The 24023-nt window shown below is 44.8% G+C and overlaps 1 protein-coding gene and 1 long non-coding RNA gene across 7 annotated transcripts in view; one reads left to right on the top strand and one right to left on the bottom strand.

Moving 5' to 3' along the window:
• fam13b (family with sequence similarity 13 member B) overlaps positions 1 to 24023 on the bottom strand; it is a 117480-nt gene that overhangs the window by 79228 nt on the left and 14229 nt on the right. For 5 of the 6 annotated variants that reach the window (XM_062970316.1, XM_062970314.1, XM_062970317.1 and 2 more), the window contains exon 2: positions 6266 to 6432. The gene's annotated coding sequence lies outside the window, so the exon portion shown is untranslated. Of the gene's footprint in view, positions 1 to 6265; positions 6433 to 14299; positions 14325 to 24023 lie in introns of those variants that run through there. The other variant, XM_062970315.1, reaches the window with a different exon arrangement.
• The window catches only part of LOC134296155 (uncharacterized), a 69428-nt gene that overhangs the window by 34694 nt on the left and 10711 nt on the right, over positions 1 to 24023 (top strand). The window lies entirely within an intron of this gene.

Below are 24023 nucleotides of genomic sequence, written 5' to 3'. Positions count from 1 at the left end.
GGATCCACAGCTGGAGATGCTGTTGGGCGTAGTCAGAGGTGTTCCAGCTCTGACGAGGAAAGTGATGAGGAAACGCCCGGGTTAAGGAGGACAGCTGACAGTGATGAAGATTTGTAACTGGCATAAAATGGGGCTTGGGAGCAATTGCAAATTGCGTTGGGCAAGGTAATCTGGGCAAACGCTTGGGATCCGTGTGTGTGTGGGACGCTTCCCTGAAGACTTGTGTGCTTTCCTGTGCTGTGACGTAAGTTGATTGGAATCCAGGGTCAGACGGCGGGAGGGATTGTGTGGGCATTTGTTTGTGCAAACCTGTGCTTACTCTTATTAGCTTGACCTTCCGTCGTCTTCTTGACGGACGCCATCTCCTGCTTTGAGAACTCGGACTGAACTGACCACGGCTTGTCTTCCCCCCCTTCTTGGACTTGGAAAAACTACAAACGTCTGCTTCTGGCTTTGATCTACGGAACGGAACTGGTCTACTCAACTGCTACAATCCTTGGCTGATTTACTCGTGTCGGAGATCCTGTCTGCTGTGTGTGTGGGGGAGCGACGCAAGTTACTCTAAGCACAGTGTTGGCAGCAGAGAGGAATCTGCTGCCAATTAGTTGCATTCTTTGTATCTTTTGTTCCTTGGCTTTCGTTTCGTTTATACCCAGGCTGAAGCAAGCAGTTTGTTTTTACCCGGATTAAACTCCGGTTTAATCCGGTTTATCTTTTGAACATTTACTTTTGCCCCTTTTTGCTCCTAAAGGCAAAAACTGCCTGGCCCTTGTGTTTTACGGGCATTTTTGAGTTCTGTAATCTAATAAACTCTGTTACTTTGAATCTTGTGGCGTTCTGTCCTTGACAGATTGCCCAACGCCCATAAAAAGTTTATTGCAGCAATAAACCCGTCAGGAAGACGATGGATGAGTTAAGGGCCAAAGTAGACCAATTGCAAACGGCTTTTACCGTTAGCCAAACAGCTCAGGCTGTGAAAGGACATGTTTTGACTCCTGAACGCTTTGACGGAACCAGGTGCAAGTTGCCAACCTTTTTGGCACAAGTGGAGCTTTATTTTTCTCAGCTCAGTGCTCATGCTTTTCCTACAGACACTAGCAAGGTGGCCTTTATTTTGAGTTTGTTGACCGGTCCCGCAGGACAATGGGCCACTAATTTAATTTTGGGAAATGACCCAGTCAAGGACAATTTGAATAATTTCAAAAAGTTGTTAACTGATACTTTTGGGGATCCTCTCCGCACGGAGAACGCTGGGTGGGCTCTGTATCGGTTGAAACAGGGAAAGGGGACTGTTTTGGATTACTTAAATAAGTTTAACCTGTATCGCCACCAGCTGGATTGGGGGGAAAATGCATTCATGCTTTTATTTACTGCCGGGTTAAGTGATATGCTCCAGGATGAATTAGCACGCTTGGAGCCGGCTGAAAGCTGGGACGCCTTAGTAGCTAAGGTGCTGCGTTTAGACGCAAGGTTCGAGGCTCGTAAACACTCAAAAGCAATGTGTGCGCCACCCATGCATGTAACCAGGGCACCTGTGGTGATGGGGGAAGAGCCCATGGAGCTTGGGGTCTTTAAAAAGCTGTCTACAGAGGAAAAGAGCCGTAGGAGGCAGCTGGGCTTGTGTTTGTACTGTGGGAATGCTGGGCATTTTGCCAAAAATTGTAATGTGAAACCTTCCCAGCTTTCGGGAAAAGGCCAGCCCTAGTGCGACGTGAGTCCAACGCACTAGGGCTCCTCAAGCAGTCAACTGAGGGGAGGAAGCATGTTTTCGTACCCATTACATTATCTGTTGGGGGAAGGGAACTTGTTTCTACTTTGGCACTGCTGGACTCAGGGGCTACGGTCTCCTATGTAGATATTGAGTTTGCTAAGAAGCATGGCATTCCTAGAGTGCGCAAGGCATGCGACGTGTGGGTGGAAGGAGCAGATGGGAGACTGCTGGAGACTGGGGTGGTTAACCATGAAACCTCAGCAGTAACGTGGGAGGTGCAGGGAGTAACGGGAACGTTTGTGTGGGATATTACGAGCTTGCCTAGATATGACGTGATCCTGGGGATGGATTGGCTAGCTGTAGTAAACCCACAAGTAGATTGGGCAACACGTAAAGTGATCTTAAAGAGGCAGGATTGTTGCACTCTAAATGTTACTCATTCTGATATGGAGGGAGTGCCTGCTGAGTATGGGGAGTTCTCTGATGTATTTTGTAAAAGAGAAGCGGACAAATTACCACCGCACAGGCCATATGATTGCGCCATCAAGTTGGCAGAAGGTGCGAAACTGCCAGCAGGGAGGCTGTATGCCTTGACTGTACCGGAAAGGCAAGCTTTGCGGGAGTTTCTAGATGAAAATTTAGCCAAGGGGTTTATTCGCCCATCTAGTTCTCCAACTGCGGCACCGGTATTCTTTGTAGCCAAAAAGACTGGGGAACTTAGGTTGGTCTGCGATTATCGGATCCTAAACAAATACACCATTCGGGATAGGTACCCGCTGCCTTTAATCTCGGAACTGTTATCAAGGGTGCAAGGGGCTAAGGTCTTTACCAAGCTTGACCTGCGGGGGGCCTATAACTTAATCCGTATACGGGAAGGGGATGAATGGAAGACGGCATTTAACACGTGTTTCGGATGCCACGAGTTCCGAGTCATGCCTTTTGGGCTTTGTAATGCTCCTGCGGTATTCCAGAGGTTCATGAACGATGTGTTCAGGGACCTAATTGACCAATTTTTAGTGATTTATTTGGATGATATCTTGATTTTTTCTAAGGACGAGAAAGAACATCGTCAACATGTCAAGCAGGTTCTGCACCGACTGCGGGCTAATGGGCTTTTCGCCAAGGCTTCCAAGTGCGTCTTTCATGTGCCTGAAGTGGAGTTCCTAGGTCATGTAGTGTCAGGTAGGGAACTTAAAATGGACCCACATAAGGTTGACGCCGTCAACTCATGGCAGGAGCTGAAGACTAAGAAGGATGTACAAAGGTTCTTGGGTTTCGCTAATTACTACCGGGAGTTTATTCCGAATTTTGCAAAGCTCACGGTACCTTTGACGCAGCTTCTGCGCAAGAAACAGCCATTTGTGTGGGGGCGGGAAGCTCACGAGGCGTTTCTACAACTAAAGTCTAGTTTTCAATCGGACAACATACTAACCCATCCTGATGTTGACAGACCGTTCGTGGTAGAAGCGGACGCTTCTAGCTACGCGTTGGGGGCTGTATTGTCTCAGAAGGATTCCTCAGGGACCTTGCGTCCCTGTGGATTTTACTCGCGGCAACTAACACCCTTCGAGCAGAACTATACCATATGGGAGAAGGAGTTGTTGGCGATTAAGGTGGCGTTTGAGGTGTGGCGGCACTGGCTTGAAGGGGCACGGCACCAGATCGTGGTCAGATCTGATCACAAGAACTTAGAGCACTTGCAAACAGCAAAGAAGTTAAACCAGCGTCAAATCCGCTGGGCTTTGTTTTTCTCCAGGTTTAACTTCAAGGTGCAGTTCGTGGAGGGGAAGGCAAACTTGCGGGCCGATGCTTTATCCCGCAAGCCGGAATTTAAGACCAATGAGCAGGTAGTATGTCAGACCATCTTGCCTACTGCCTCTCTGTGTGTTGTAGATAATGAGCTTGGGTTACATGACCAGATCCTTGAGGCTCAGAAGGATGATGTGTGGACTCAGGAGCAACTGATGCTGCTCTCTGCAGGTAACCGTACCATACTGCCGCATCTCCAGGATCAAGACGGGGTATTGGTGCGTAGGGGGCAGGTTTACGTACCAGTAGGGACCCTCAGGTTGGAGGTGATTAGAGCCCACCATGACGAACCCATGGCTGGGCACTTTGGCAGGTTCAAGACCGTACAGCTTATCACCAGGAGCTACTGGTGGCCAAAGATGCGGCAAGACATTCTGCGCTTTTGTGACAGCTGCGCCGTTTGTCAGCAGAGTAAGACGCCTGTTGGGCGCCCTAGAGGGTTGTTATCGTCTTTACCTGTTCCGGAGAGGCCATGGCAAATCATTTCCATGGATTTTATTTCAGATTTGCCTAAGTCTGGGGGTTATACTTGTATTTGGGTGGTGGTGGATTTATTTAGTAAACTGGCTCATTTTATTCCTTGTTCAACCATTCCGGCGGCCCCTACGTTGGCCTTACTATTTACAAAGCACATCTATCGTTTGCACGGAGCACCCGAGGTGATTATTTCAGATAGGGCTCCGCAATTTGTGTCACGCTTTTGGAAACACTTCCATGAGTGTTTGGGGACTAAGTTAAACGTGTCTTCAGCTTTCCATCCGCAAACGGATGGACAGTCGGAACGGGTTAATGGGCTCTTAGAGCAGTATCTGCGTTGTTTTTGTTTAGATCAACCCACGGCTTGGGTAAAGTGGTTACCGGTGGCGGAATTTGCTTACAACAATGCGGTGCACACGTCTAGTCAGCATACGCCATTTGAGCTAACTTATGGTTTTCACCCACGGGGAGGTGTGGCGCCGTCGACCAATGTGGTCTCTTCGGACCCTGTGTACCGCTCTTCGGAAATGGCTGCATTGCATGATGTTGCCCGTCGCTTACTGTTGGAAGCTAAGGCAACGCAGAAGACTCAGGCTGACCGCCACAGGCAGGCAGGGGAGGAGTTGGAAGAAGGGGATTTGGTGTGGTTATCTTCCAAACATATTAAACAGGCTGGGGGAAAGTTTGCGCCTCGGTATTTGGGTCCCTTTCCTATCGTTAAAAAAATTTCTTCTGTTGCGTTTCGTTTGCGTTTACCGTCTAGTTTAAAGGTCCATCCAGTCTTTCATCGTTCGCTGTTGAAACTTGATACCTCTAGTCGTCGTGGTGCTATAGCGGAGGGTATCACTGCCACTTCTCCGCCATCGGGGGAGGAGGCCTTTGTGAGAGGGGATAGTGTTATGATTGAGCCTCATGGCTCTGTTACTGACAGACGTGGGCGTAAGACTCCTCGAGAGTCAGATACTCTCGAGGAGCGAGAGAGAAAAAGACTGCGAGACATATTTGCAGCACCATCTGACGAGGAGTCTTTCGAAGGGTTTACGGAGAGAATGGAGGAGGGGCTGGTTAGCTCAGAGGAGGATGAGATGGATTGGACTCGGGTAAGGGAGGAAGTGGGTGCCACTGGCCATGATGGGACAGAAGATGAATGGGGACCTTCAGGATTAGACCCATGGTTTAGCTGGAGGGATGGGACGGGATCCACAGCTGGAGATGCTGTTGGGCGTAGTCAGAGGTGTTCCAGCTCTGACGAGGAAAGTGATGAGGAAACGCCCGGGTTAAGGAGGACAGCTGACAGTGATGAAGATTTGTAACTGGCATAAAATGGGGCTTGGGAGCAATTGCAAATTGCGTTGGGCAAGGTAATCTGGGCAAACGCTTGGGATCCGTGTGTGTGTGGGACGCTTCCCTGAAGACTTGTGTGCTTTCCTGTGCTGTGACGTAAGTTGATTGGAATCCAGGGTCAGACGGCGGGAGGGATTGTGTGGGCATTTGTTTGTGCAAACCTGTGCTTACTCTTATTAGCTTGACCTTCCGTCGTCTTCTTGACGGACGCCATCTCCTGCTTTGAGAACTCGGACTGAACTGACCACGGCTTGTCTTCCCCCCCTTCTTGGACTTGGAAAAACTACAAACGTCTGCTTCTGGCTTTGATCTACGGAACGGAACTGGTCTACTCAACTGCTACAATCCTTGGCTGATTTACTCGTGTCGGAGATCCTGTCTGCTGTGTGTGTGGGGGAGCGACGCAAGTTACTCTAAGCACAGTGTTGGCAGCAGAGAGGAATCTGCTGCCAATTAGTTGCATTCTTTGTATCTTTTGTTCCTTGGCTTTCGTTTCGTTTATACCCAGGCTGAAGCAAGCAGTTTGTTTTTACCCGGATTAAACTCCGGTTTAATCCGGTTTATCTTTTGAACATTTACTTTTGCCCCTTTTTGCTCCTAAAGGCAAAAACTGCCTGGCCCTTGTGTTTTACGGGCATTTTTGAGTTCTGTAATCTAATAAACTCTGTTACTTTGAATCTTGTGGCGTTCTGTCCTTGACAGATGTTCACTCGTCAATAATATCTTCTTTCAATTTCTAAATCAGTTTGGAGGGAGTGTGCAATTTTTCCATTTTTAAAGTTTAAAGGAACAAACTAGCAAATGTTTTGCTGATTTAAATGATCAGCAATTTTTAAGAAAAGATGACTTCTTTAAAATAATATTTCAAACTCTGTCTCTTAAGTTACTACTCAACAGAATAAATCAACAATTGTGAAGACCTACCTCAGAGCACTTAAACACCTACGTTCACAAAATATTTTCTACGCCAGCTACCCTTACTGACGAAGCATTCTTTTGTCATTTATGGTTGCTTGAGGTTATGGCAGAAGATCAGCCTGTAGTTCCTCATTGAAGAAGAGCAGAACTCGATCAGTACCTCAGCAGTTAATCTGAAAAAAACATGAAAGCATTGAGTATTTTAAATCTACTGCAATTCTTACTGTAATTACACAGATTATTACCAAATCATGTTATGAGTTTGACCGAGAGACATTAAATAAGCAGAGATCAGTATCATATATTTTGAATAACAGAAAATAAGTAACCATATAACAGTGATATCTACTTTTTAAAAAGTAACAGACTTCTCAGAGCTCTGGAACTCCCAAAAGGCAAGTGTAGCTCCCGTGAAGTAATAATAACAACAACAACAACAACAACAACAACAACAACAACAACAACTTCATTTTTAACACACGCTTTCACCCCTAGGGAACTCAGGCAGCTTCCAAGAAAAAAATAAAAATAAAATGGCATACATTCAATGCCATGTGCAAATAACAGAATAAACAAACACAACAATTAAAATTGAGTTAAAATAGTTAAAATTACTGAATCAAACAACCTTAGTAAAATGTACAATCAATCAGACTTTGTAACCAACACATTTAGCTATTAAAATCTGTATACAATATAAAGTATCAAAATATAAAAATGTGACTCTCCTATAAGTTAAGGTAATCGTTAGTCAAGATGAAATTAGTGATAGGCTAATCATCTTCCTTTCTGTAGGCCAGTATGCAAAAATAGGTTTTTAGATGTTTCTTAAAGGACAGGAGTGAAGAGGCTGTTCTAATTTCCCTAGGAAGGGAGTTCCAGAGGGAAGGAGTGACCATGGAGAAGGCCCCCTCTCTTGGACCCACCAGCTGTGCTTGAGACGGGGGTGGGACTGAGAGGAGGGCCTCCGATAATCGCAGTGGCTGAGCAGGTTTGTAAACAGGGATGCGGTTTTTCAAATAGTCTGAGCCCGAAACGTTTAGGGCTTTAAAGGTTATGACCAGCACTTTGTATTTAGCCCGGAATCAGACCAATAGCCAGTGGAGCTGCCTTAACATGGGAGTTGCCTGTTCCCTGAACAGTGCTCCAGTTAATAATCTGACTGCCGATCTCTGAACCAGTTGAAGCTTTCGAACTATCTTCAAAGGTAGCTCCACGTAGAGAATGTTGCAGTAGTCCAGGCGGGATGTAACTAAAGTGTGGACAACCATGGCCAGATCTGGAGTTTCAAGGTATGGGTGCAGCTGGCGCACAAGTTTTGATTCTACAAAGGCACTCCTGGCCACTGACGACATCTGGGGCTCCAGGGTAAATAGTGAGTCCAGGAGCATTCCCAGAGTGCAGACCTGTGTTTTCAAGAGGAATGTGACTCCATCCAACATGAGCTGTAATCCCACACCCTGATCTGCCTTCCGACTGACCAGGAGTACTTCTGTCTTGTCTGGATTTAATCACAGCTTGTTGGCCATCATCCAGTCCATTACTGATAACAGACACTGATTCAGGACCAGGATGGCATCCTTGGCATTAGGTGGAACCGAATAATAAGAGTTGGGTGTCATATGCATAAATTTGACACTGAACTCCAAAACTCTGGATGATATTTCCCAGCTGTTTCATATAGATGTTAAACAGCATGGGGGACAGAATTTAACGCTAAGGGACTCCACAGGCCACCAGCCAGGGAGTCGAACAGGAGTCCCCAGCGACACCATCTGGGACCGTCCCTCCAGGAAGGACCAGAGCCACTGTAAAACAGTGCACTCAAGCCCCATCCCAGAGAGACGGCCTAGAAGGATACCATGGTCGATGGTATTGAACGCTGCTGGGAGGTCCAAGAGAACAAGCAGGACAAACTCCTCCTATATATTTCTCTATGTAGATCATCCACCAAGGCAACCAATGCCGTCTCATTTCCAAATCCGGGCCTGAAACCAGACTGAATTGGGTCCAGATAATCAGTTTCATTCACGAAACTTTGGAGCTGAGAAGCCACTATGTTCTCTAGAACCTTGCCCAGGATGGGGAGGTTTGATACTGGAAGGGGAGTTTGACGGCACGCTGGGAGAAAGAAAGGCTATGCGTCTGGCTACCCAAGTAGCGATTGGTACACCCTTTATTATACCTCAAACCTTAAAGTAAACACTCTTGAAGCTGGTTACAGATAACCAAAAATATGTTTATTGAACATAAGAAAAGGTAATTTCAAGCTGGAATCTTGAATGTTGAATCAGAAACATATAATAAAAAACAAAGATTGTAGATTGAGCTTAATTACACAGAAAATAAACCTTTTACTGTATTAGAAATAATATGAGGTAAAAATCACTGAAATTATAAACAAATAAAACTATATTGATTGAAAATGAAGGCTATAAAGACTATATGAGGTAAGCACACAAGCTATGAGGAAACTATAAGGTAAGGTAGGTACTAGGCTGTGAGGTGAAAGCTTTCTACAATGTAAGCACAAGCAGTGGTGGTATATGCTTTAGGCTATGATGGTAACTATAAGCTATGAAATATGCTGTCTAAGCTATAGGTAAGTACAAGGCTATGAGGTATGGTAAGTACTAGCTAAGATCTATACTATGCTATAGGTAGGTACTAGCTATGGTGATAAGTACAAGCTATGCTATTGGTAAGTACTTCACTATGAGGTAATTATACGGTAAGTACAAAAAGCTATGATGAGCCTATAAGCTGAGATATCTTTAATAAGTACCTAAAGCTATGACCTATGTGGTAAGTACTGAGATATCTTTAAGGTAAGTACGTGATATAGGTTGCCTGTTTGAATTTGCCAGGCCAAAGAACCCAGACAATGACCAGCACCTTCACCCAATATGCCAGCCCCCCCGCCCCCCCGGCCAGTTTAATTAGTCAGGATGAGCAGGGGTCCAGAGAACAGGTAGTCGCCTTCATAGAATCATAGAATCATAGAATAGTAGAGTTGGAAGAGACCTCAAGGGCCATCTAGTCCAACCCCCCGCTAAGAAGCAGGAAATCGCATTCAAAGCACCCCCGACAGATGGCCATCCAGCCTCTGCTTAAAAGCCTCCAAAGAAGGAGCCTCCACCACGGCCCGGGGGAGAGAGTTCCACTGCCGAACAGCCCTCACAGTGAGGAAGTTCTTCCTGATGTTCAGGTGGAATCTCCTTTCCTGTAGTTTGAAGCCATTGTTCCGTGTCCTAGTCTGCAGGGCAGCAGAAAATAAGCTTGCTCCCTCCTCCCTATGACTTCCCCTCACATATTTGTACATGGCTATCATGTCTCCTCTCAGCCTTCTCTTCTGCAGGCTAAACATGCCCAGCTCTTTAAGCCTCTCCTCATAGGGCTTGTTCTCCAGACCCTTAATCATTTTAGTTGCCCTCCTCTGGACGCTTTCCAGCTTGTCAGCATCTCCCTTCATCTGCGGTGCCCAAAACTGGACACAGTATTCCAGGTGTGGTCTGACCAAGGCAGAATAGAGGGGGAGCATGACTTCCCTGGATCTAGACGTTATTCCCCTATTGATGCAGGCCAAAATCCCATTGGCTTTTTTAGCTGCCGCATCACATTGTAGGCTCATGTTTAACTTGTTGTCCACGAGGACTCCAAGATCTTTTTCGCACACACTGCTGTCAAGCCAGGCGTCCCCCATTCTGTATCTTTGATTTCCATTTTTTCTGCCAAAGTGAAGTATCTTGCATTTGTCCCTGTTGAACTTCATTTTGTTAGTTTCGGCTCATCTCTCTAGTCTGTCAAGATCGTTTTGAATTCTGCTCCTGTCTTCTGGAGTGTTAGCTATCCCTCCGAGTTTGGTGTCATCTGCAAACTTGATGATCGTGCCTTCTAACCCTTCGTCTAAGTCGTTAATAAAGATGTTGAACAGAACCGGGCCCAGGACGGAGCCCTGCGGCACTCCACTTGTCACTTCTTTCCATGATGAGGACGACGCATTGGTGAGCACCCTTTGGGTTCGTTCACTTAGCCAATTACAGATCCACCTAACCGTAGTTTTGTCTAGCCCACATTTTACTAGTTTGTTTGCCAGAAGGTCGTGGGGGACTTTGTCGAAGGCCTTACTGAAATCTAGATATGCTACATCCACGGCATTCCCTGTATCGACCCAACTCGTAACTCTATCGAAAAAAGAGATCAGATTAGTCTGGCATGACTTGTTTTTGGTAAATCCGTGTTGACTATTAGCAATGACCGCATTTGTTTCTAAGTGTTTGCAGACCACTTCCTTAATGATCTTTTCCAGAATCTTGCCTGGTATTGATGTGAGGCTGACCGGACGGTAATTGTTTGGGTCGTTCTTTTTTCCCTTCTTGAAGATAGGGACCACATTCGCCCTCCTCCAATCTGCTGGGACTTCTCCTGTTCTCCAAGAACTCTCGAAGATGATTGCCAGTGGTTCTGAAATAACTTCCGCTAGTTCCTTCAATACTCTTGGATGTAGCTGATCTGGCCCTGGGGACTTGAATTCGTTTAGAGTGGCCAGGTGTTCCTGGACAACTTGTTTCCCTATTTGGGGTTGGATTTCCCCCAATCCTTCGTCCATTCCATGTTGCTGAGGTTGAAGATGGCTTTCTTTTTGTGAGAAGACCGAGGCAAAGAAGGCATTAAGCAGTTCTGCCTTTTCCCTATCCCCTGTCACCATCACCCCATCTACTCCTTGCAGTGGCCCTATCCCCTCCTTTTTCTTCCTTTTTCTACCAACATAAGCAAAAAAACCTTTTTTGTTGTTTTTTATGTCCCTGGCAAGCCTTCATCTCTCCCAAGATCTTGTTCATGTCCTCGGGCTTCACAAGTTGAAAAGAATCCTTTAAAACAGGAACAGGCAGATGCTTCCATTACATCCATGGGGTCTGCATCAACACTGGCATCTAAGTTGGCACAAGTCTGCAAAGAACCTAACAAACCCCTTGCAATGAGCTGCCAATTAGTCTGGGATCCCTGGTTGAGCAGGGTTTAATAGTCCTCTGACCACACAAAACAGCTCACTTGGGCAGTTCTTTGCAGATACAATGCTGGCAGTCACAAACCGTCTTTGTGCTGCCTTCATTGCCATGGAATGGGTTTTTAAGTGAGCTCTAGATTGTGCTTGGTTAGATTCGCTATGAAATTTACGCCAATGTACCTCTAGACTCCGGTTTGCTCGCTTCATCGCTGCCAGTTCCATAGAGTACCAAGGAGCCGATGTGGCTCCTCTTTGCGAAAGGAGATGTTTGGGAACGATTGTGTCAACTGCCCTGGCTACCTCCAAGTTCCAGAGGTCTGCCAGAGCTTCAATAGAATCACCTATCGAAGTGACAAGAAAATCCCCAAGAGCCATGAGATATCCTTCAGGATTTGTAAGCATTCTGGGGTGGACTTTCTAATCAGTCCACCACCCTTGTGGAGGTTTAGAGCCCCAGTGAATCTAAACCTGACAAGGTAGTGATCGGTCCATGACAAAGGAACTGTAGACAGTTTCTCCACGATACTGTCACTGTCATCCTGCCCCAAACAAAAGACCAGGTTTAACCTGTGTCCCACAAATGGGGCCAGAAATCATTTGGAACAGCCCCATATTTGCCATGGAGACCATGAAGTCTTAAGCCACTCCCAACAAAGTGATCTCTGCATGGATGTTGAAGTCCCCCAGCATAATTAGCCATTGCGACTCCAACACCGAGACCACTCTGGCTAGCTCAGGCAGGGAGACTATTGAGCAGTGGAGCGTGTGACACCCCTGGCTGTGAGAGCACTGGAAACCAATACACCGAGGCCAATAAACAATCTAATATCTTTATTAAAGAATTGAAGAAATAAAGCAAAAACAAGCAGAAGATATAGTTCATCAATAGACCTTTCAGGAAAAGTCAAATATAGTCCAATAATATATTGTCCAATGTCTAATATTAGAGTTTAAAGTTTGTAATCCAAAAACCGAAACGCACTCAAACTTCCAAGCAGTTTGAGTGGGGAAACGTCCAAGACTTTTACTAGAGTTCAAAAGCAAGTCCAAGGCAAGGAATTGAAGACAAGGCTGGATTCACGACACGACAAGGCAAGGCTGGAATCACGGCAAGGCAAGGCAAGGCAAGGAAACACGGCTAGGCAAGGCACGGAAACACGGCTAGGCAAGGCACGGCCAGGCTGGAAGGTAGTGGATCCAAACGCGGTCCACACTTGGCTGGAAGTGAAGTTAATCCTCCAACTGACACGTTGACTCTGCGCTGGCTAGCCAGCGCACAGAACTTTTAAGGAACTTCAAATCTTTCCACAGAGCAGGTGTCCAAATGCTCTTTTCCCTTGGGAAAAGAGCTAAAACAACATCTTCAACCAGATGCGATCCTCCCTGAGAATTCTCAGGGGAAAACAGGTTAATCAGCAGATTCTCTAGCCGCTAATTGCGCGCTCCTTCTTCTGCCAGCTTTCTCAAACCTACTAGTTTCCCAAAACATCCGTCTATCAAAGGGAGGGGAACTGGTGGGAGAAGGCTCCGTTTCAAGGGCCTTTTTAATGAGCTGTGGACTAGAATTGTCAATAGGGAGCATCTGGAAAGAGACAGAGTCTTGCTGAATTGGCACAAACCCCATTTCCTTGTCATTTTGGTCCATAATGGAGGCAGGATCACGGCCCAAGGGTTCAGCGGACATCACAGAGCGGTCGGTACACCAATATAATCCCTGTTCTGTCCCAGACACTCATCCTAAGAAGGACACATTCAAAAGTGGATGACTATGGGACAGGACAGCTGGTCAGGTGGATGGTATCCCTATAGACCACCGCAACTCCTCCTCTCTGCCCCCCCCCCCCCCGGTCTTGCCTGTTGCTTTACACAGAAACCTGGTGGGCAAAGTTGGAGAGGTTTACACCCCCCTCCCGTCATCCAACCAGGTCTCGGTGATGCAGGCCAGATCAGCATGCTCATCCAAGATTAAATCTTGGATGGCGGTTGTTTTTCCATTTACCGACCTGGCATTGAGCAGCAGAACTCTCAACCTGGACCCCACTAAATTCCTTATCATTTGATGTGGTTAATATTTTCATTTAAGAAGGCATTTTTAAAAAATATATATCATAGTATTTCTACAAACTGATTTAAAAATAAGCCATAAAATTCTTATACACTCTCATGGAAATAAATAAGGTTGTTTTGGACATAATATACAAAGTCAAATAGAAGAGGCCAGACAATCCCCACCCCCATTCCACTTCTCATATGGGAAACCACTCTACAGCTGGACTGCAGCCTGGTCCAGAGAGCCCCCATTTCAGCAGAGAGCTCCAAGAATAGTTCTCAGTGAGCATCCTGCTCTAACAATGACTTCAGCAAAACAGAAGCTGCTGCTCATCCTGCTAACTGGCTATACCCTGTCTCCCTATTAAGGAAGGCTTTAAGGATCCATTCTTTGCCGTTTTTCAGGAGCTCCTGCTGAGCAAGCCACTGCCTAAGACACAAGAGAGAAGTGCAACTTTTGCCAGTTCACCCCTTTTCCTGCACTCACTTCTGCCCTCGCTGAAAATCTATTTTGAAAGTTCCCCCAAATATCCCTCAAGGGATATTTCCAGAGGTAGGAACAAAATCTAGATCTAATCCCAGTTCTATAGGAAAATGTGTATTGATCATTTACATACAAACATATAAAATGCTTTTTATGAATTCCTATGTTCTATAGCAAACATAAGAATAACTATGAAATAGAATCCACAATTCAATTATGTATCCATCTTGTATATGAAGGAATGAAGGCTGGCTGTGCTTTCAGTTGGGTATATACTTTTTCTAACTGGTCCAGGAACATGAGTACCTATTTGATTAGTCATATCAAACCCTCCTGAAGTGAACTGAAATTCCTTATCTCTACATGTTTAAGGTAGTGATTTGCACAAAGCCATTCATGCACATACATTAGAAGTGCCTAGACACTGAAGCCATTTCAAAGTTAAAACTATGCACAGTTCCCTGAGATATGGGCAAAGATTGAAAAACATATCCCTTACCAGAGATCACTAATATTTGATGGTGACCAGGATGGAAGTTAGCTTACTTGCTCTCATTTTTATTCTTCTCATGAATTTATAGGATGCATATTTCCACTGACAAAGTATACATATACTTATGATAATAGGCTGTAATTCTATGACCTCATAGGAGCAGGCATTACACCATCCCTGCCTAAGTTAGCTCATGAAGGATGGGGACTTGATCCCCATCAGCCTTTTAAAATGATCATGCCTGAGATATTGTAGATATGATACAAATGCTGTTACTATTTTTATTTAGATGTAACATACACTTCCAAAAAAGTCTCATCTTATATTCTGTACTACTGTCTCATTATGAAGCTTGATTTGACATTAAACCGAGTTACACTAGATATTTTTGAAGATACGAAGACTGTCTGTATGAACAATATGCGTGTCATCGGTCTTCTCTATGTGACAAATACTGGACTGGGCTGAGCTATACAGAGAGTGGGCCCATCTACACAGTACCTAAAACACAGGATTTCCCATGATAGCGCTAAATGCTCTTTGATTCACTGCAATGGCAGAAAAACACAGGATAAAAAGTTTCCCTTTTATCCTGATTCAGGCCAAAAATGTGCATATTCACATCACTATATATCCCTGCACTTGGGATAAACATGTGGCTTACTTCCCTCCCCCCCGCCCGCCCTCCAAGAGACTGCTCCAACCCATTTCCGCTTTTTAAAAGCCCGAAACAGCTGATCAGATGATTGGACTGGGATACGGGCACACAGCTGATTTAAAGGAAACACAACTGAGATAAATTAGAACTCTCTAGAACTCTCTTTAAACTGTATAATATTAAACAGAGCTTGAACATACAACTAGAGGAAGGGAGAAATCCAGAGGACGTTTTTTAAAAGAAAATAATTCTATTACAGTAGGTGCTGAACCTCATATGCACACATGTGAATCTATTTATATTTATTACTTACTTATTTAGGCGATCCCTCGTAGTTCAAGGAGGATTGTCTTCCATCTCTGGTGTCTTGGGGGTGGGTCCTTAGGTGGCTGAAGAGACCTATTCTTGATCTGCATGTTCTCCCGCAGTGAGGACATTGGTTTCCAGGTGGAAGGCGGTCCCGGTCAGGGTTGGCTTGACGGGCCTTCCTCTTGGCACGTTTCTCCCTTAAGCCCTCCATTCGTGCCTCTTCGAACTCCGCAGCACTGCTGGTCACAGCTGACCTCCAATTAGAGCGCTCAAAGGCCAGGGCTTCCCAGTTCTCAGTGTCTATGCCACAGTTTTTAAGGTTGGTTTTAAGCCCATCTTTACATCTCTTTTCCTGCCCACTGACATTACGTTTCCCGTTCTTGAGTTCGGAGTAGAGTAGCTGCTTTCGGAGACGGTGATCGGGCATTTGGACAACATGGCCAGTCCAGCGGAGTTGATGGCGTAGGAGCATCGCTTCAATGGTGCTCTTTGCTTCCTCAAGCACGCTGACATTTGTCCGCCTGTCTTCCCAAGAGATTTGCAGGATTTTTCTGAGGCAGCGCTGATGAAAACGCTCCAGGAGTTTGGTGTGACGTCTGTAGACCGTCCACGTTTCGCAGGCGTAGAGCAGGGTTGGGAGGACAATGGTTTTGTAAACAAGCACCTTGGTATCTCTACCGATGTTCGGATCATCAAACACTCTCTGCTTCATTCTGAAAAATGCTGCACTCGCAGAGCTCAGGCGATGTTGTATTTCAGTGTCGATGTTGACTTTTGTGGAGAGGTGGCTGACATGGTAGCGGAAATGGTCAACGTTTTCTAATGTGACACCATTAAGTTGTATTCCTGGCATTGCAGAGGGATTAGCTGGTGCCTGTTGGAAGAGCACTTTGGTTTTCTCGATGTTCAATGAGAGGCCGAGCTTCTTGTATGCTTCTGCGAAGGTGTTTAGAGTGGCTTGTAGGTCTTCTTCTGAGTGCACACAGACTACGTTGTCATCGGCATATTGGAGTTCTATAACAGATGTTGTGGTGACCTTGGTTTTGGCTTTCAGCCTGCTGAGGTTAAATAGCTTGCCATCTGTTCGATAGATGATTTCCACACCGGTGGGAAGCTTCCCATCAACAAGGTGAAGTATCATAGCGATGAAGATGGAAAATAAGGTGGGGGCAATAACGCATCCCTGCTTGACACCTGATTCCACTTTAAATGGGTCACTTTGGGAGCCGTTGCTGTCCAAGACTGTTGCCATCATATCATCATGGAGGAGCCGCAGGATGTTCACAAATTTGTCAGGGCACCTGATTTTTTGGAGGTTGGTTCAGAGAGTGCTGCGATTTACTGTGTCGAATGCCTTTCCAAGGTCAATGAATGCCATGTACAGAGGTTGGTTTTGTTCCCTGCATTTTTCTTGGAGTTGTCGTGCAGTGAAGATCATGTCCACTGTTCCTCTGGAGAGACGGAAGCCGTTCTGGGATTCTGGGAGGGTGTCTTCTGAAACAGGGAGAAGGCGGTTTGCAAGGATTCTTGCAAGAATTTTCCCAGCGGAGGTTAGAAGGGAGATACCGCAATAGTTCCCGCAGTCTGTTCTGTCCCCTTTCTTGAAAAGGGTGATGATGTTGGCATCCTTGAAGTCAGCTGGGATTTTCTCGGTCACCCACACTTTTTCTATGAGCTGGTGGGGTTGTCGTATCAGCTCAGGTCCACCCTCTTTGAAGATTTCAGCAGGGATCCCATCAGGTCCGCTGGCTTTGTTGTTTTTTTGTTGGCTGATGGCATTGCTGACTTCTTCCAAACTAGGCAGTGCTGCAAGCTCTTCCCTGGTTTGTTGTTGCGGGATTTGTGAGAGGGCCTCTTTGGCCACATTGGAGCTGCGATTCAGCAGGTTCTGGTAGTGCTCTTTCCAACGTAGTGCAATTGATGTTTTGTCCTTCAGAAGTTTGGTTCCATCTGATGAGTGTAGAGGCTGTATGCCATGGTTTCTTGGTCCGTAGATGATCTTTGTGGCTTTGAAAAATCCCTGAGCATCATGGGTGTCTGCAAAGTGTTGGATTTCTTCAGCCTTCTTTGTCCACCAGATGTTCTTGAGTTCTCTGGTCCTTCTTTGGACTTCAGCTTTTGCACTGGCATGAATCTTTTTCTTAGCAGCACAGTTGGTGTCTCTCTGCCATGTTTGGAAGACTTTCCGTTTGTTATCAATTAGTTGTTGGATTTCTTTGTCGTTATCGTCAAACCAGTCTTGATGTTTCTTAGTTTGGTATCCAATGGTTTCTTTGCAGGCTGTGATGATGGAGGTCTTCAGTTTGTTCCAATGTTCCTCAACATTTTCGGGGTGTTCTGTGAGTAGATGATCCTTGAGTGTTGTTTGGAGAAGGGCTCGTTTGGAGGGCTCCTGAAGGGCTTGGGTGTTCATTTTGCACCTTGTTTTTCTTTCTTGGAGTCTGCGTTTGAGGACGATCTTGATAGCCATCGTGGATCAGATTAACCCGTGGTCCATCCAGCAGTCATCAGCACCTGTCATGGCTCTTGTGAGAAGGACATCGCGATGGTCTCTGGCACGTGTAATTACATAGTCCAAGAGGTGCCAATGCTTTGACCGGGGGTGCTTCCATTTTGTCTTGAGCTTGTTTTTCTGGCAGAAGAGCGTGTTAGTGATGACAAGGTTGTGCTCTCCGCATTTGGCGAGAAGCAAGATGCCATTCGAGTTGCTGTTTTCCGACCCCGTTTTTTCCTATGATCCCTGGCCACAGGTCGGAGTCCCGTCCAACTCTGGCATTAAAGTCCCCCAGGAGGATGATTTTGTCCTCCTTAGGTATTTCCGATAGGATGGTGTCCAGCTGACAATAAAAATTTTCCTTGATGTCTTTGTCAGCATCTAGTGTTGGTGCATAGGCACATATGATGGTTGCCTGTTGGTTTTTGGCAAGGTTAATTCGGAGGATTGAGAGTCATTCGTTGATGCCAGTGGGTGCTTCAGTCAGGTGCTTCACCACGTCATTTCTGATAGCAAAGCCAACTCCGTGTATTCTTCACTCTTCTTCAGGCAGTCCCTTCCAGAAGAAGGTGTAACCTCTTTTTTCTTCCTTCAGCTGTCCCTCTCCTGCTCTCCGGGTCTCCTGAAGGGCTGCTATGTCGATCTTAAAGCGTGCCAGCTCCCTTGCAATGATAGAAGTCCTGTGTTCGGGGCGTTCACTGTCAGTGTTATCCAACATTGTCCGTACGTTCCATGTTCCAAAGTTAATTTCTTTTTTTTTTTTTGGCCGCAGAGTGGTGACCCATCTGGACGCGGCAGTCCACTCAGAGGTGGATCTGTAATTGGCTAAGCAAACGAACCCAAACGGTGCTCACCAATGCGTCGTCTTCATCTTGGAAAGAAGTCACGAGTGGAGTGCCGCAGGGTTCTGTCCTAGGCCCGGTTCTGTTTAACATCTTTATTAATGTGATGCCTCATGGGCCTTGTAGTCCTGTTCCTAGTACTATCGTGGCAGATGAAGAAGAAAACATGAGGTTTTCGCCGGTTCAACAAGAGCCGGAGTCCCTTCACCTGCCGGATGTTGATGTTTGCCCTCAAGAATTCAGTAAAACAGGCCTTGGGCATTACTCCCCTCCGTTTCCCAGGAAGGAATCTTACTCTAGAGACAGAGGAGTCAGAGAAGCAAATCGGAGGAGTTTACGGATCGCTGCCAAACAACAGGCTGATTAGGCCTGCTTCCCTTGGGAAATTCTAAGGAGTCATGCATCTGGACAGAGTTGGGTTTCGCTTCTCGTTCTCTAGGGAAAGAGATTGTTGGCGGGAAAACGAGACCCAATATAGGTGTTTGGCGCGAGAGATTCTTTGCGGAGTCAACAGATCAGCTTCAGGAATGAGATTGTGTGTGGACTTCGTAACCCCAGTTCCTTGCCTTCCGGATCAAGAATCCAAGCGCTGCCTTGCCTTGCTGTTTAACCACGGACCTTGTTCTAAGATTCACTGTTTGCCTCGTTCCTAGTCTCGGACCCTGTTCCACGCTTCACGTTTTGCCTTGTTTCTAGTCACGGACCTAGTCAAGAACCAAGTTTATTTCCAGCCTTGTTGTTAAGCTTCATTGGACTTCCAAGACTCTGACATTTCCCCACACTATTGCTTGGCAAAGTGTGTGTTTCGGTCAAGTGGATTAAAACTTTGAACTCTAATATCATTTATTGGACAATACATTTTTGGACTATATTTCACCTCATTTGAAAGGTCTGCTTCTGAACTATATTCTTCACTAGTTTTTATATATTTCCTTAATAAAGATATTAGATAGAGACTGGCCTCCGTGTATGGTTCTTGGTGCCCAGCTGACAGAGGTCTGACAATTAACGACTTAGACGAAGGGTTAGAAGGCACGATCATCAAGTTTGCAGATGACACCAAACTGGGAGGGATAGCCAACACTCCAGAAGAAAGGAGCAAAATGCAAAACGATCTTAACAGACTAGAGAGATGGGCCGAAACTAACAAAATGAAGTTCAACAGGGACAAATGCAAGATACTTTACTTCAGCAGAAAAAATGGAATGCAAACATACAGAATGGGGGACGCCTGGCTAGACAGCAGTACATGTGAAAAAGATCTTGGAGTCCTTGTGGACAACAAGTTAAACATGAGCCATGCATCAATAGGGATATAGCGTCTAGATCCAGGGAAATCATGCTCCCCCTCTGCCTTGGTCAGACCACACCTGGAATACTGTGTCCAATTCTGGGCACCGCAGTTGAAGGGAGATGTTGACAAGCTAGAAAGCGTCCAGAGGAGGGCAACTAAAATTATCAAGGGTCTGGAGAACAAGCCCTATGAGGAGCGGCTTAAAGAACTGGGCATGTTTAGCCTGCAGAAGAGAAGGCTGAGAGGAGACATGATAGCCATGTACAAATATGTGAGGGGAAGTCATAGGGAGGAGGGAGCAAGCTTGTCTTCTGCTGCCCTGAAGACTAGGACACAGAACAATGGCTTCAAACTACAGGAAAGGAGATTCCACCTGAACATCAGGAAGAACTTCCTCACTGTGAGGGCTGTTTGGCAGTGGAACTCTCTGCCCCGGACTGTGGTGGAGGCTCCTTCCTTGGAGGCTTTTAAGCAGAGGCTGGATGGCCATCTGTCGGGGGTGCTTTGAATGCAATTTCCTGCTTCTTGGCAGGGGGTTGAACTAGATGGCCCATGAGGTCTCTTCCAACTCTACTATTCTATGATTCTAGAGTAAGAGAGGCAGACTATGTTTAGGGCGCCTTTTCTAGCCCCTTCCCCGTGTGTGGGGTGAGCAGAGCGGATCCTAAAAAGGGCTGCTCAGTCATGGATACTCAACTGCCTCGGTCCTTGAGATAGAACGACTGAGTCCATATCCACCGCCCATGTGCCAGTCTGTGAATAGGGGCTTCCAGATTTCACAGTCCTGCCCCCGCCGTCGCTTGCTGATCGCCATGGGACTTTTGTTGGCTTGTTTTTATTTTTCTTGGAAGACGCCTGTGCGTGATTTTTTTTAATGTGTGGAGGACACAGTCTTCACAGAATGAGGTCCCAGCAATGGTGTGGTTAACACAATGAGAGTGGCTTCTCAGTCTGTTGCAGCCTTCTTCCACCTTTACAGCCGTTGTAACATGTACCATGTTATCCTTCGCCTGCTCCGCCATTGAGGTCTTTGGGTCTTTGGATTGTGCTTGGTCTGGAACCTCCCCTGTGGCCACTCCTGGGAGTGCATGACTCCGGTGGTTGTGCCCACAGGTTCATTGGAACACACAAGCCCCCTCACCACGACAAGGTGACAATCCATTGATATTCACATGTGCGCCTATACAGTTCAGTGCGTAAGTTATTTTTTAAAAAAACTTTCAACTGATATCCCCCATCCACCTTGTTCCAATACAGAGGAAGCCTGTCAGAACAGGGGGGGAAGAAATCCCAAGACCTACAGGACTGTGTGGGAACATGGTCTCAGGCCCAGGTTTCTTTGTCCTCCCTTTAAAACCCACTTTTTCATGGTATGTGAAAGTGCCCAGTAAGAGGATTAGTTTTCAGTTACACACCAAATTATTTGGCATAAAGCAACCTACAACACAGTTGTGGGAGAAGCAAGTAAACACACACTTCATGATACAAATACTGTAACTCCTTCTGTTCCTTAAGAGGACTGTGAATGCTATGGAAACTAGTTTAAGCGGTATAGCTGGGAGCCTTAAACTAGCAACGAGCAATCATTCATCAGGTCTTCTCTTTCATCCGAACCCAATCACATTCCCAAGTTTCTCTTCATTATCAAATATACTCAGACTGCATTTGTTTATAACTAGCCAGACATCATGCCGTAGTGATTTCAATGCTAGACACAGCTCCAGAGTCATGAGTTTGAAGACCTGCTCAGCCATAGAAACTCATGGGGTGATCCTGGGAATGTCACACTCTCTCAGCCACAGAGGAAGACAAAGGCACCCCCCTCTGAGCCAATCTTGCCAAGAAAATGTCAAGATAGGGTTTCCTTGGAGTCATCATAAGTCAGAAACAAAGGCACATAACAATAACAACAACAACAACAACAACAACAACAACAACAACAACAACAAGAAAAGAGGCAATTAAGGCATGCTAAGAAGACTTCCATAAGTAGTATGTCTTTGCCTTCAGGGTATGAACAGCAAAAATGACACTAATGACCTTTCTACTAAACTATTAATGTCTCATCTCATGTTATATGCTACTCTGCCACCATAACGAGCAGACCTTCCTTTGAATAACACTGGCAAACATACACTTTGGTGCCTCACACGTTAGACCTGTTTCTGGTGTATTTGACCTGATGATTACAAAACTAGCACCAGTTTTACCCTAGCAGCTCTAATTTATATATATAATTCTGAACTTTATTGAAATGAAAAGACTTTTGGCATGAGAATGCCATAGAGTACATTTCACAGTGAAGATAAGGAACATATTTTGTTGTTATTCAAATGGTAGAGAAATTACCTGAAATCCAGCTAGTATGACTAATGGTATAGTATTGTTGCTGAAAACACAATGGAAGGTCAAAAGCTTTATTCGTAACCAACTCTGAAGAGGACTCCCTGCCATGTGCTTTTAAAAATTGCATTTCTTTTTTTTTCCGGTGCTACATTTAATAATTCATAAATAAAAGGAAGTTAGTTGGGTTCAGAGTTTAAAAGTTTGAGCTTTTTGACTGTTTTACATACAACAGTATGGATAGCTATAAAAAATAAAATTTGCATAAATTGAAAGATGTTTAAAATCATAATCAAACGTTTCATTAACATTATTCCAACATATTTAACCTTTTTAGGAATCACTTATTTCTAATTTTGTAACATTCCAGCTTGTCCAAATAGCATTACATATTTCTTTTTCTTTAAATATTTTTTTTCTTTTTTCCTATTCTATTTTTCCTTCTCCCCCCTTCCCTTCCTTTCCTTGACAACTACACATATCTTTTCTGAACACAAACTTAATGTCCACATCTCAAGAGTTCTGCCATAATACATATACTAAAGAAAATAAAGTCACATCAAATAGTTCCAAAGAATTCTTCATCATGACATTCTTCAGAAAGAAGTTAAACAATGTGATGAAAATTTAGCTTTTATAATAGTCAAACTTGAAACCCCCACATTGAAATAGTCTTTTCTTCTAAGAAACTTTTGAAGGGCTCCCAGTCTAATTTTTGATATACAGAACATATGCCATATACCAGGCACCAATCTGCTCACCCACAAAAAATCATGATGGCCATATCTAAGAAACTAAAGCTGATACTCTATCCAATGCAATTTTTTTGTATCAGAGCCTCAAATAATCCCAGGAAAAAGTCTAAAAAATCAAGACACTGGAAATTTTTTTGTTGGGCTGTGTATTTTTGGAAGATATTATTTGATACTATAGATATCTACATAGAAGTAAATCCCACTGAGTACACTATAAGATTGTAGCTTTGGCCACCAAATAAAAGATGTACTTCAGAAAGCCTGCTTTTAAATAGTAAGAAAGAAAGAAATCCATATTTTGAAATAAAAATATAAACAACCTAACAGTCACAAGCAAAGCTGGAGTTAACTACTAAAGAAGCAAACACGTGCCATTTCTAAACCACTAAAGATATTGTGCTTCAACTAAAGTACGCTGAGGTTGGCAAACTTATCCCTTCCCCAAAGTCACAAGATTATCAAGAACAAACTTAACAGTAACCTGTATCGCCTGCTAGATAGAAAATTGAACTTTACCACATTAACAATGACCTTCACAATAACAAACTTTCTAGCTCCTTCCCAACAGCTAATCTTTAACATACAAGTGTTGTTCAATGTTGTATAACAGCTAATCTATTTATAAATATGTATTTGTGCACAAATTAATTTGCAGCTGTCACATGAAATAGTAAGCTGACAAAATGTCAAAGTATTTTAGCAGGAAGAAAGTGAATAAGCTTGTGAAATATGATACATTTGTATCCTAAAAAAACAAAGCAGTAAAAGCAAACATACTGATACTTGCTCAAATAATTATTTCTTCCATATCGCCATTCAACACACCTCACAAAACATTTTATTATGAATACACATGCCATCCTAATGACTTGGGGAAGAAGGGAGAAAATGTGAGTTCTAATGCTCGTAGTACAACTTAAGCATATTTACCTGGAAGAAAATCCCATTGAGTATGATGAAACATATTCCCCAGGAAGTGCATTTAGGATTGCAGCTCGAGTACTAGAAATCAGTATGTAAATTTGTTAAGATTTC

Source organism: Anolis carolinensis, chromosome 2 (assembly GCF_035594765.1).
Source record: "Anolis carolinensis isolate JA03-04 chromosome 2, rAnoCar3.1.pri, whole genome shotgun sequence".
Lineage (NCBI taxonomy): Eukaryota > Metazoa > Chordata > Lepidosauria > Squamata > Dactyloidae > Anolis > Anolis carolinensis.
The sequence above is the reverse complement of the archived record's forward strand: the minus strand, read 5'-3'. Positions and strand labels throughout refer to the sequence as shown.